This window comes from Chrysochloris asiatica, unplaced genomic scaffold, assembly GCF_000296735.1.
Source record: "Chrysochloris asiatica unplaced genomic scaffold, ChrAsi1.0 scaffold00007, whole genome shotgun sequence".
Classification (NCBI taxonomy): Eukaryota; Metazoa; Chordata; class Mammalia; order Afrosoricida; family Chrysochloridae; genus Chrysochloris; species Chrysochloris asiatica.
The window spans coordinates 14947084-14960429 of record NW_006408525.1 but is presented as its reverse complement, the minus strand read 5'-3'; the positions used below and the strand labels follow the sequence as shown (position 1 = coordinate 14960429).

Here is a 13346-nt window from a genome sequence, read left to right as displayed (position 1 = left end):
TAGGAGTGGTGATAATGGGCAACCGTGTCTGGTTCCTGTTCACAGAGGGACTACTTTCAGTGTCTCTCCATTGAGAGTGATGTTGTCTATTGGATTTGTATATATGCTCGTAATTATGTTGAGTAATATCCCTTTGAGTCCCACTTTCTTGAGTGTTTTTATCAAAAGTTAAGATTTTGTCAAATGTCTTTTCTGCATCATTCAGTATGATCATGTGGTTCCTTTCCTTTTATTTATTTATTTTTATGGTGGAGTACATTGGTTATTTTTCTAATATTGAACCATCCTTGCATCCCTGGTATGAATGGCACTTAGTCGTGATGTATTTTTTTTTTGGTATGTTGTTAAATTCTGTTGGCTAGGGTTTTGTTGGGGATTTTTCCATCTATGTGCATGAGGGATATTGGTCTATTACTTTCTTTTTTGGTGATGTACTTGCCAGGTTTTGGTATATTTATTCCTAAGTATTTCGTCCTTGGGTAACTATTCTAAATGGTATTGTTTTTCTAATTTCCTTTTGCTCACTTTATAAAATGTATTAGGAAGTGTTCCCTCCTTTTCTGTATTTTGGAATGTAAGCTTCGGTGCTAAACTGTTTCTTTTTGTTCACTGCTGTGGTCTGAAAATACTTAAAGTAGCACCAACTTTCATTAAGGTGCTGATAGTTAAAAAACACAATAGTATTTTGAAATGAATTGATATTTATTAATGTAATGATATATAACCCTCTTGTCATCATGGCTGTTTTGTTTCAGAACTATTTATGAAGAGATTGATGTTGATCTCCAGAAAAGACATCAAAATCACACTGACTGTTGAGGTAAAAACTTTTCACTTCCAAAATTTACAGGCCACATAATATCAGTGCAGTTGCCACTTTTCATACTGAATATTTAAATTAGGGCTATCAGACTTTGCTGATGTGGTGAATGACATCATTAAAATGATCCTCTTAATCACTCAAATGGTAATGAATCTCAGTGTATTTCACCAATGAAATATATTCTTTATAGGCTTTTCAACCAGAAATAATGAGGCACGGGGATGTAAAATTTGGTTTATAGTATAGACATGTCATTAATGCTAACAAAAATAGTTTATCAAGAGAAATGTAACACTGAAATCATGCATCTTTCTTTATAGGCAATCAATGCCTGTAATTGGTCCTGGTAGACCTCATTCATTGTAAGTCTTCAAGATAGGTCTGGATTCTTCTAACAGATGCCTATCCATCAGTGAGCTATATTGTATTAGCCTTCTTTATTTTCCTTATATCCGACCCCACCAATGGAAGTAAATTCCCACTTCTCATCAAATAGACTGGCTCATTTCTAGTGATGGAGCTCTGGTGTGGTGTCATAGGATAAGCACTAGACTGCTAGCCACAAACCCACCAACTGCTTCTTGGAAACCCTGTACAGAGTTACTGTGAGTCGGAACCAACCCAGCAGCACTTAACAAAACTATGGCTCTCTAAACTCCCAAGAAAAGATAAGGAAAAGAGTTATTCAGGAAGGGGAAAAAGTAAGAGAAGGCCAGAGAGCTGATGTCCTAGTTCTCTAGTGCTGCTCTAGCAGAAATACTACAAGTGGATCGCTTTTAACAAAGACATTTCTTCTCTCACAGTTCCGGAGGCTATTAGGCCAGAATCAGAGAGCAGCAGCTTTGGAAAGGTCTTGTCTCCTTTCAGTATTTGTGGGCCCAGGATGCCTGGCCTCAATTTCAAGGAGGCACCCCACTCCTGACTCTGCTTCCTTTGTGGTAGTAGGTCCCCCTTTCTCTGCTCACTTCTCTCTCCTTTTATCTCTTACAGGATAAAAGGGGTTACAGGGTGTGCCCTCGTGACACTCCCTTATAATGAGGGGATGAAGGGTATTGCAACCCACCCTTAATCCTCTTACTGGTTTACCACATCATGGGGAATAAGCACAAAACTGCCACATATATCATTACATAACTGCCAAACCAGCGAGAATCATGACCCACCCAAGTGGACACATATTTTGGAGGAAGACAATTCAATCTATGAATGTTGGCTACCTACTTTTCTCTATTCTAGGTGAAATTGGACTACCAGCTCACAAGCTGCATCAGAAGTGCCAACTCTAAAGTCTGGAAGACAAGACCTACTAACATGCCAAGGTCATGGTGGAGATACTAGCACATTTCTCGTCTTCAGTAATGACGTTTAAATAGAAGAGTTCTAGTTCCAAGCAACAGTTCAAGACTTATCACAAAAGAAGTTCAAGACTTATCACAAAAGAACCTGTTTATAATAATATATTCACTTAAAACTTCAGCTTAAGAAAAATTTATTATACTTCAGCCATCCAGTTTAATTTCAGGGTCTTAGGTTTTATAGATCTTCCTACATTTAGACAAGAAATCATTACACGGTTGTGATAAGAGTAGATGAAGATTATTTTATTACAAAATAATTCTGAATCGATATAAGCACAAAAAGTGAGAAACAAGGTTATTCAAGAATAATACTGAGTGCCTTCATTTAACTCAAGTTGAATGTAAAATCTCTTTGCACGTCTTTATAAATAACACTTATTTAGAAATATCAACTGTAAAAGGCTTGATGATTGTAAACTTTACTGGATTCTCTTCAAGTTGTCTTTAAACTTGATTCTTTATCATACTGAATGTTCTTTTCTCTTTCTCTCTTTCTACAGTAATTTAATATTTCAATTTAGAACAAAGACTTTAATGGAAAACATTCAGAATAAATCATGACGACAAATAAATTACTATGAAAATCATTTAATGGGTCGTTTGTAGAGTTTGTTCACAGAACTTTTGATGTCAGTACATGTACACAGTCCCACTTACACTTCAACACTCATGGACCTAAAACTAGCAAAGCAATCCCATGATGTATTTCTGCATTTTCTATTTTTAATTTCAGGGTACCACCATTTCAAAGTAAGTATCTACTCAGTACTATGAATATAAAGTAGCCCTAGATCTTAAAGGAAAAAATGTAGAATTTGAAATAAGAATGTGTCATCTGGGCAAGTTACTTGGTGATTCTTCTTCCATGTTGAGCTTTTAAAATAATGACTATTCACATTGAAGGCAAGTAGCAACCAACTTTTTCAGAGGTAATATAAACATGGTCAGAAGTTGTGATCTATAGTCTAAAATCAGTAACATTCTTGTTAAGTTCCATGGAGTTAGTCCTAACTCATGACGACCCTGGATAGGGTTTCCGAGGATTGGCTGGTGAGTTTGAACCACCAACCTTGCGGTTCAAACCAATATTGCAGTCTAGTGCATTACCCCACAACACCACACCAGGACTCTGTAAGTAACATTAGATATACATTTTTTTTTAATTTTCAGATTTTATACTACCAATGTGAAGGGCCAGTGATTTGGAAGAGATATACTAAATTAAGCTGCACCATTAAATCCATGCCTTAATATTTAAGAGTCCTCGGGTGGTACTGTAGGATATGCACTGGACTGCTATCCACAAGGTCAGCAATTCAAACTTACCAATTACTCCTCAGAAACCCTATACAGGGTTGCTATGAGTCAGAACTGACTCGATGGCACTAAACAACAACATAATAAAAAATTTTTAAAAACACAATTTCTTTTAATACTACTATCAAACTCTTTAAGTTTGGTGGTAAACAGTGATACATTCTAAGTAAGCACTGTGGGTTCCTTATGGTGAAAACTACACCTGTTCTCTTGATTTTAAGTGGGATAAAATAGTTGGGGTGGGGAACCAGAAGTACATAAACATTAAATACATAATCATAAAATTATTTATTCTCTGAGAATGCAGATATATGGTTCTTCAAAATTCACCTATTAGAAGCAAGATCTAGTTGCCGACTTCAGTTATAGCCTGGTACTGGCAACTTGTGCCCGTCTTTAGCTTCAAAAAAAGTGTAAGACAGAGTAATGACATCAACATTCACCATTCTTGGATCTTCAGCAAATTCAGGATCAATGTAGAAAAACACTGGCATGTCTACTTCCTCTTGTGGATTTAGTCTTTGTTCTTCAAAACAGAAGCACTACAAGTTAAAGAAAGATATACTTCAATAACACAATCGTTCTGTTGCAGTCACAGAGGCTAAGAAAGATTTATTGACTTTGATAAGCATACAGTTAAATAAAGCTGCTGATCTTTTGATTTGTGTGATGGGCTAACACCATCTTTTCATCTCAAACATACTAGATTCGGGGGTTTCGAATCACCAGATTATGTCTTCTAATCCTAAAATCAGATACCCATTTGGTTTGGCTTTCAATCTTTAGACAGCTGGTATAAACAAAGGAAACAACGCAAACAGTCTAAAGTTTAGAATATAATGTTTTCAGAAATTATAAAACTACAGCAAATTTAGTACTACAGAGTTTCATGTGCTTTTATCACATTCTATAAAGTTAGTACCTGTATTTTATTGAAATACTGTCCAGCTTCAAATGGTACAACATTATATGTAGAAATTCCGATTATTGGCTTGTCAGTAGGATTCTTAGCTTTATAAAATGCCAACGCAGTCTCTCCTGGCACTACCTGGTTTAAAGAAAACATACATTATCAGTACTTTAAATCTTACATAGTTTACTCTTTTCCCTACTAAATTACAGTCATAGTATTTTTCTTATTCACCAGATGACAATACCTAATGTAAACCACACAAGAGTCCTCCTGGTGTGGTGCTGCGGGTTAATGCACTGGGCCACAAAGTCAGTTTGAACCTTAAGGTCGGTGATTCAAGCTCACCAGCCACTCCTTAAGAAACCCTATACAGGGTCACTATGGGTCAAGACCTGACTCAATGGCATTTTGCAACAACAATATAAACTAATATAAGGGGTCAGCAAAATAAATCTCAAATATTACTCATTAAACAGTTGAATTTCAAATTTCATTTGCATGTATCAATAAAGAACCAATGCTCTATTATGTGTAAGTAAAAATAGATTGTCTTCTTATGTATCTGAAGTTTTTAAGCAATAATCTACAAATTAAGTTCTTTAAAATATGTTTATGGACAAGCCTAGCCTATCTGAGTCCAAGCCTAAATTCTTGGTAATACACTTGAATAACATTTTATATGATATTAAATATTTTAAAAGGATTGTTGTTAAGTGCCGTCAAGTCAGTTCTGACTCATAGTGACCCTGTGTATAGGGTTTCAAAGGAGTAGCTGGTGGGTTTGAACTGCCAACCTAGTGGTTCGCAGTCCAGTACTGATCCTACAGTGTCATACCAAAAGTCCAAAGGATATCGCCATTAAACTTAACTTACTTACAACCAGTTAAAATCTGACTGAACAGAACCTTAATTTAACTAAAAAATCTTAAATCTTTGAAAAATAACCGATGAGAAAAATACACAAGGCTTTACCAAAAATTTCCAAAGAATGTTTTGTCACTTGTATAAATTCAATCACTAATACCTTATACACTACCATGGAATTGGAATAAATTTTCAAAATAAGAATTTATCCGCTCCTCAGTCACTAAGAATAATCAGTCACGTTTACTAATACAGAGAAACACTAATATTTATAAAGATTATTCAATAGCAGTTAAAATTACATCTTTCTGGTTAATCCTCAGTAAGGCAATTTCAGTTAAATCCTCTTCAGATTCAAGTTAAGATTTTAGGAAACCTTTTTAGGATAGTTAAGTGGAATATATGTAACATTACTATGTAGTATGACAATGTCAAAGGTTTTCAATTTTTTTTTTTTTCATTTTTTGGACAGATGGATACTTTAAATGTAAACCAGCAAACTCCTTTTCATTGTAACCAATGATTTTCAACATTTTTCTATATCATCTACACCTGAGGGAAAAAAATTCCAATTATATGCCTAACAGCTGCAGCTGCAACCAAAATTAGTGACCCAGGGGCCTACTTCGTGAGCTCCTACTATAATACTTACAAAAATAGATGACTTTTTCCTTTCTTTCCAAGTGAAATTTACTATAGTAAAATTTTACTATAGTAATATATAACTTAAAAATTAAAGTATAATCTGCTACATTAGGTATATGTTGTGAAGTGCAGCTGAGTCGGTTCTGTGACCCTATATATGGTTTCGGAGGAGCAGCTGGTGTGTTTGAACCGCCACACCAGGACTCCACATTAGGAATAGGGCACTATCAAAAGCAGTCTTGTGGGACTAAACACTGCAGTGATGAAATCTGTGAGGATTCTGAAATTTAAGTTTATATGAGTGTTTCCTAATCTATGAAACAAAGTGATGAATTTTTACATTAAGAAAGTCATATTTTAATAATTGCTTTGTTGTTTTTTTGTGCCATGCATGGAGTCAGTTCCGACTCATACTGACCCTGTTTAGGGCTTCCGAGGAGCAGCTGGTGAGTCTGAACCGCTGACCTTGCAGTGCTGATCCTACACCAGGACTCCAATTAATTGCTCTAGTCACTTACGTATATTTCGGTTTGCTGAGGTCTAAAGTTCCACTGGAGACTTGCATGCACATCTGCATTAAAGGTAACTTTAATAATGCGATCCTTAACAGGTACCATGGTTTCAATCTGGTCTGATGCATGCCCTACTACGGCCGATCCTCCAAGTCCAGTAGTCTAGAACAAGATATGAAAGAACAATATCAAACAATTATCTCTAGATGCTGATGATCTACCAGATAAAATAAAAAATTTTAAATGACTTTAATTATTCAATTAACTTTAATAATACAGTTTGAGCCAGGTATGTATACTATCAACCAACCAAATCCTATGACTGTGTCCATGATTTGGCTGTCTGAGGGAGCAAAGGCCTATTATTTGTTGAAGTCATCCACATTAATTCAGTAATCCCTTGGATATCTAGCATGATCAAAAGTGAGTCATTTCAGAGAAGCTGAATCTCTAGATAAGTCAAATATCGCTGGTAATAGAGCTCAGTATTTTTAACTTATTAGTAGCAACTTTAACACTTCATTACTAGTATTTGACATGAATTTTTATTCATTAGTGGACTCCCAGTGTGGCACGCTAGGATCAGCACTGCACTGTGAACCCCAAGGTCAGCAGTCAAACCCACCTGCTTCTCGGAAGCCCTATTCAGGGTCAGTATGAGTCGGAACCGGATTAACAGCACTAAACAACAACAGTTATTCATTAGTCGAAGTAAAATTTACTCATGACCTGGTCTTATCAATTAAAATCTTTCAGTAACTTTTTTTTTTTAATGTTCTGCTATTGTCCTTTTCCATCTCATTTAATTTATAACACAATTTAGTTTGTAGCATCCCTTTTGTAGTCTGCTGCTCTCAGGCATCATCATCAGCATTCTGTCATACTGGTTCATGGTTTTGTATCTTTTTAAGTGTTTGTATAATACAGCTTTTATAGACATCAGTTAATCACTTAATCAACTAATCAGAATAATTTGTGTCTGATACTTCTTGTTTATTTTCATTGCAATTAATTATTTATTAGGGATTCTCTGGAAAAAAAGAAACTTGACTTCCAAATTGATCCTTCTTGGGATGCTTGAGATTGCCAAAATTGTGCCCTAGATAATTAATCAGTTACAATATTAGGAAAACACACCAAATTTGAGTCTAGTGAGAGATGCTCAGCAAAAGGGAAAAAGTATTACTGTTGTCTGCTTGTTAAAGTCAGCTAGCTTCACTCCACAGCTATGCAACATTATCACCTTACACTATGATCCTAAGTGATATATTAGACAAATCTTTATCTGTCCTTGCTTAATAATTTTCTAAGGAGCCCTGGTGTGGTGCTGTGGGATAATGCACTGGACCATGAGGTCATTGTGCACCACAAGGTCAATGGTTCAAATTCACCAGCTGGTCCTCAAAAACCCTATACAGGGTCACTCTGAGTTGGAACCGACTCGACCGCACGTAACAACAAAGGAGCCCTGGTAGTGCAGTTACATGTTGGACTGCTAACGGCAAGATCAGCAGACAGAATCGACCAGCTGCTCCTTGGAAGATGAAGCTTTCTGCTCCCATAGAGATGACTGGCTCAGAAACCCTCTACAGGGTCACTATGAGTCGGCACCACCTTGAAGGCACACAACCACCAGTAGCAGTCTTATACCTCCAAGAAAAAGTGCTATAATTGAGATTTTAGATGTAATTCCTTTTCCAGAAGAATTTCTGAAAGTCATTTGAGTATTAAAGTGCTCCCAAAAGATTCCTTAATGTCACCTTCCTAACAGCAGTCTTTGAATACAGATTTTTTAAATGTTTAAGTCCAATGCTTAGGGAAATTAAGCTCCTCCAAAAAAGCTGAAGAGGGCACTGAAAAGATGTCCTGAGCTCTAGTCTAGTTTTGCAACTAGTTCCAAGAACTGAATAAGTCAGTTTCTCTGGGCTACAGCTTTTCTGTCTGTACAATAAGGTCATAATCCCTTATTTATGCATCTAAAAGTGCTGTGATTTCAGATGCAACCGGGATGCTCCTTTGGAAATGATACTATTACTTTAATGTTCAATTTAAGTTTAGAATTGCAAATTATGGTTTTTCTTCCCTTTCCTGTCTCCTCATCCCATTCTTGTTTAAAACACATTGAGTTCATTCTGACTCATGGAGACTTATATGATATAATACAACTGTGCCATTAGATTTCCTAGACTGTAAACCTTTACCAATGCAGACTGCCAAATCTTTAGGTTAGCACTCAGGTGCATAAACACTGTGCCACCAGAGTTCCCTAAAACACATATTCAAGCACATAATACTGGCATGCACTTTGGTTAGTTTCTTAACCTTGGAACTACTGACATTTTGGGGAGATTGTCCTGTACACTGTTTGGCAGTATCCCTGGCCTGTACGGACTAGATCAGGGGTTGTTGTTTTTGTTAAGTGTTGATGAGTAGGTACCAACCCATAGCAACCCTATTCTATATAGCGTTTCCGAGGAGCAGTTGATTAGCTTGAACCACCAACTTTACAGTCCAGCGCTACACCAGTACTCCGGATCAGGGATGGGGAACTTTTATTCTGTCAAAATTTATAACATAATTCGTGGGCTATATAAAATTATCAACTTAAAAATTAGCCTGCTATATTTGGTCAAACATTTAATTAACCCAACCCTAATGACCCCGATCCGACTTGATGGCACCTAACAAGAAAAGCGTGATGGCTGGAACTGTGGTTGCCTTGGCAGGGCCAGACAATTTTGAGGGCCTTAAATGGCCACAGGCCAAGTGTTCCTCACCCTTGCACTAGATGGAGTCCTAGTGTGGAGCTGTAGGGCAAACACTGGACTGCTAACCTACCAGCAGCTCCTTGGAAACTCTATTTAGAGTCACTGTGTCAGAACCAACTAAACAGCACTTTAACAACCAACTAGATGCCAGAAGTACCTTCTGTTCCCAGTTGTGACAACCAAAATTGTCTCTTGTTGTTAAGTGCCATTGAGTCAGTTCTGACCCATAGCGACCCTATATATAGGGTTTCCGAGCTGCTGCTGGTGAGCTTGAACCACCGACCTAGTGGTTTAAACTGACTTTGCAGTCTAGCACATTAACACACAGCACCACACCAGAACTCATTGTCAAAATGTTCCTTGGGGGACAAAATCAACTCCCCACCTCCTAGTACTTTCAGGGGAATCTATACTTGTTATTTTGGACTCAGTTCTGTTTATGGTTTAACAAACAGGCAGATTCCGGGGTTCACCTTGGTTCATGAGTCTCTGATGAAAATAATTTGATTTCACTCATCCTCTAAAAATCAAGCAATTGCATTTCCCACTCAAATGTTATTATCAGGAGACTGGCTTCTGCTGCTTCAGTCACCATCAAAATGAAATGCTAGTTATCTCAGTAAGGCTAGGGGAAAGAAGAATGTAATTCACAATGGTAAGCCAGTCTCTGGCAAACTTTGAATTTAATATGTACTGAGGCTTGAGTTCTACTGCTGAACATTCTTGGTTTAACTGGTACGTCTCAGAGGCCTAATTCATGCCTCTGCATGGAGGAACCACTACTCCCCAAGCTTAAACACAAGTACCAGCACAGACTGCATGTGGTGCACAGAATATATTCCTAAAAACTAACATTTTTAAAGCGAGAACATGAGTGCACAGGGAGGGTGAAGTAGGCTGTTGGAATTACAAGAGGCCACACTGAGGACATTTTGGAGGGGTGTAGCTTTGAGATCAAACAATATATTGCATTGGACAAATCTGCAAAAAACACCACTTTGAAGTGTGAACAAGCAAAGATGTCACTTTGAAGACTAAGGTGCGCTTGACCCAAGTTAGTATTTTCCATAGCCTCATGTGCACGCAAAAACTAGACTATGAGTTAAGACCAAAGAACTGATTGATGTCTTTGAAGTATAGTGCTAGTGAAGAATACTGGACATACCCGGATTGCCGGAAGAATTAACATATCGATTTGTCAAAAGTGCAGCCAGAAGAGAGGACAGACTTGTCCCTTGTACTTTGGACATGTTGGGAGGAGGGACCCGTCCCTGGTAGGGCCAGGGAAAAATAGGACGATGAATCATCAAGGAAATGGGACTGACACATTGCAAGAATGGGCTCAAACATAGGAACTATGGTGAGGTTGGTGCAGGACCGGGTAAAGCTTCATTCTGTTGTGCATAGGGTCACTACTGACTCTGGGGCAGCTACTAAGTACTAGAATAGCGGTTAGCGATTTCCACTCTATTTTGGACATGCAGCGTGGTGTAAGCACATCTATTGACCTCGGGTTGGCCATTCTTTTGAACCCGTTTCCTGTCTGATAAAATCCATGGACATTAGGTAATCTTGAGCATCCCTTCCATCTCTGACACCGCGGAGCGATCGCTGTCCAGGGATTTGTCCAGCACCAGCCGCCCTACGGATCGTGCCGGCCCCTACCTGGCAATAGAGCCGATAAAGGGGCACAGCGGCGTAGGACGCCCCCAGCATGCCCACGGCGGTCGCGGCCACGTACGTGAGGACAGTTTTGTTCCGCCGCCGCCAGTCCTCCTCCTGCGCCCGTGTGTAAGGGTTGGTGCTCTTCGGCCGCCGAGGAGGATGCAAAACCAGGTCCCGGGCCAGGCTCGGACGGCCCATCGTCCTGAGCCACCTCAGCTCCCGTTCAACGCCTCCTGCTCCACTCCACCACGGCCTGAGAACAGGCTCTCCCCTCTCTCCAGCCCTGGTCAGGGGCCCAGTATGACTCCATGGCCTGCCACACAAATCGACACTTCTCCATGCCTTAAGCCAGAGCCCTCCCATAGCGTCCGGAAAGAACGCCCGCCCTTCTTAGAGGAGAGTTCAAATCTCGCGAAATCTTCCTTTTCTCGCGACATCTGGGTGAAGCCCGCTGCTGCCTTTACTACTAGGCGCCTCAGGTGGTGGCGTTTGTAGTCGAGCTACGGAGGCCGGGTTGCCAGATTGCGGGTAAGTCCGCGTTTTGCTTCTTGCTTGTCCCTCCTCCTTTGCGTTCCACCAGTTCCTCTTTAACTTATTCTTTATGGGAGATGCTTTCGCTCTTCCTCTTGCAAACTCATCATCTTTTGGCATCTGCGCTTGATCTTCTTAAATTCCACTAGCCTTTGTCTGGACGTAGCGGCCCCCAGCGGCGGCTCTTCCGCGGCTGTTTTACTGGGCTTTTTTGGCCCTCCGCCAGCTACCTACTACTGCCCTTAACCTGGACTTTAGGATCACCTCCCCCAGGAAGCCTTCCTGTGTGCACCACAGCTCTGTCAACTACGCACAGCGTCCGCATTTCCCACGAGCCTGGGCAATCCGCTTCGACTCGTCTGTTGCCTCTTTTACCACTTTCTCCGTGAAAATCACCGCTTGTGGAGCGGGGAGACATCGTCAAACTCAAGTTCTCACAGAGTGGCCAGGACCCAAGAGTCACTTAAGGAGGGATTGAAGGAAATGGTGGTGTTCATCTTGGAAAGGCAACCTTGGGGAATAGCGTTCTTCCCTTGTTCCAGCCTACAAGTCCGGGCTTGTGAGGAACAATGGCATAGTTGATTTCTCTGTACTAGAAGAAAGCATCTTTCTAGGAACTATAACGGACTGATTAAAAAGATCAGCTTCTCAGGTTAGGCAGGCAAGCTTTCTTACCCAGGGTCCTCACTACTGACCTTGTGTGGTTAGACCAGTAACCACATTTGTAGCATTATTTGCTAAATGGGAATCATCCGAAGGATATTCATGCAAAGTGATTTTCACAGTACCCGAGGCACGGTAAAAATATAGTAAAATAGCTTTGCTGTCTAATGGCCTGAACAAGAATAATTCTCTCCATTTTGTGGATGAAGCAACAGAAAGCCTAACAAGTTACGTAGCCCTAGTGTGGCTCTGTTAGGGTAAGCACTGGACTGGTTCCATAAGGTATGCAGTTTAAACCCACCATCCGCTCTCAGAAACCCTATACAGGGCGGTTATGAGTCAGAACCTACTCATGGCACACAGCAACAAGTTAAATAATTTTAAAGTTACATCATTCACCATAAATTGACATATTGCACCCTTATACCAGATCAGACAATATTCGGCACAAAATAAATCATACGAGATAACTTCTGTTATGGACTGTACGTTCAGGGATTCAGTGTGCTCAGAGACTCAGGAAATATAATCAAGTAACTGATACACACGTAAAGGAATTTCAGATAACAATCTGTGCTGTGAAGACTGTGGCCTTGGATAACACGTGATGTTGACCGATGAAGGGGAGGGGTAGTCACGTTTTCCTGAAGGAGTGATATTTGATACAATTCAGAAAGATAAGGAGCAATTTACACAATTTCAGGCCATTCAAAGACCCAGAGACAGGTAAGAGTTGGGTAGGACTGAAGTACAAACGAACAAAAAGAAGGCCATCGTGTTCCTAGCATAGTGAGCAGGGAGGGAGCTAGGAAATGAGGTCAGAGCAGGTATGCAGGGCTAAACTACACTGAGCCTTTTAGCCCAGGTCCAAGGGTTTGGGTTTCATTCTGTAAGTTGTTATGTGACGTCGAGTCAGTTCCAATTCATAACAACCCTGTATAGGGTTTCCAAGGAGCAGCTGGTGGGTTTGAACCCGTGATCTGGAGACTCAAACCAAGACCTTGCAGTTCAGTGCATTAACTCTAGGAAGCTATTAGTATGTTTTAAGCATTCAAGTGACATAATCTGATTCACATTTTAAAAAAATAGATATTGGCTACTTTGTGGAAAGTGGATTATAAGGGAGCAAGCTTTGAAGTAGAGCAGTTAGGTGCCCATTGCACTAGTCCAAGTGGGTGATAATGGTCACCTTGAGTAACTGATTAACTTGTGGAAACGTCCAGAGCCCATAGAATCCAAGTCTCTTCTAAGTCCTCTGGTACACTGTCTCTCAAAAATGTCTAGAAC

At 39.7% G+C, this 13346-nt stretch overlaps 1 pseudogene; it reads right to left on the bottom strand.

Moving 5' to 3' along the window:
- Positions 1-3824: 3824 nt before the first annotated feature.
- LOC102815767 lies at positions 3825-11228 on the bottom strand (annotated as a pseudogene).
- Positions 11229-13346: the final 2118 nt, after the last annotated feature.